We start from the raw sequence: 1,261 nt of genomic DNA, 5'->3' as shown, positions 1-1,261 counted from the left end.
GGTGACGGTATCTATCCTCAGTGGACCACTATTGTCAAGACAATACCCAACCCTGTCGGAGAGAAGAGGAAAAGATTTTCCCAAGAGCAAGAGAGTGCTAGGAAGGATGTTGAACGTGCCTTTGGTGTTTTGCAATCTCGATGGGACATCGTTCGGTATCCTGCTAATACCTGAAGCACGCAAAAACTGTGGGAAGTGATAACTGCTTGTGTGATCATGCATAATATGATCGTAGAAGACGAGCGCCCAGAATGTCTGTATGATCAAGGGTTTCAGTTTCAGGGTGAGAATGTTGTGCGTGAGTATGGAGTAGCGGCAACGTTTGAACAGTTCACCAAATTTCATGAAGACATGCGTGATTGAGAAACTCACGTGCAACTGCAAAATAATTTGGTTGAGCATATATGGGCTCATGTTGACAACCAATAGATGTATCTTCTTTTATCCGTTTGCAAAACTATGTGACAGCTATGTGAGACATATTTATTTTCATTTGGCTCGTAATAAACTATGCAATTTTATTCGGTCCAAAACAATTTTATTTTGATTTAAACTATGCAATCATGCAAAAAATAGGAGGGGGGGGCAGGCAGCCACGCTGGCACATATGAGTCGACGCGTTGGCGCCTTGCCGACCCATATCTAAAACAGGGCGGACATCGAGTGGGCGGCCGATCCAAACGGACAAAAAGCGGACGAAACGCCGTCCGTTTGGGTCGCTCCGTTGGAGTTGCTCTTATCTCGTACATTTAGGATTAAATTTAGACGAAAATTATCTATGTCTCATCTAAGCTCTTCATCACACGATCTAGTTGCTGAAAAATTCATGAAATTTTGATCCCAATCCTGTATCGTTGTGCCTCGTTCAGTTTTTGCATCGCGTCCTTCAAAAACAACCTAAGGCCAACTCCACCGCACGACCCCAAATCGTCCGGGTCTGTCCATTTGAGGTAAAACGGACAAATCAGACGTCCCAACACGTGACCCTATCCTAAAAAAACGTCCGTTTCTGGTCCGTCCCGACCCATCCTCGGAGCAAAGTTGGTCTGGGTTTGGGTCTGAAACGGACAGGGGCAGACGAATCTTGCGTTCTCCTCGTCCGGGCAGTGTCCTCTGCATGTGAGGCCTGACTCACCTGTCATCCTCTCTCTCCTCTGGCCCACCATGCCCACCCACCACCTATCTCCACCTTTTTTCCTCTCTCTCCTCTACACCACGCACACTACCCATGCCGATGCCAGGGCGAGGCCGGGGCGGGCGA

Source organism: Triticum dicoccoides, chromosome 5B (assembly GCF_002162155.2).
Source record: "Triticum dicoccoides isolate Atlit2015 ecotype Zavitan chromosome 5B, WEW_v2.0, whole genome shotgun sequence".
NCBI lineage: Eukaryota > Viridiplantae > Streptophyta > Magnoliopsida > Poales > Poaceae > Triticum > Triticum dicoccoides.
Note: the sequence above shows the minus strand (reverse complement) of the source record.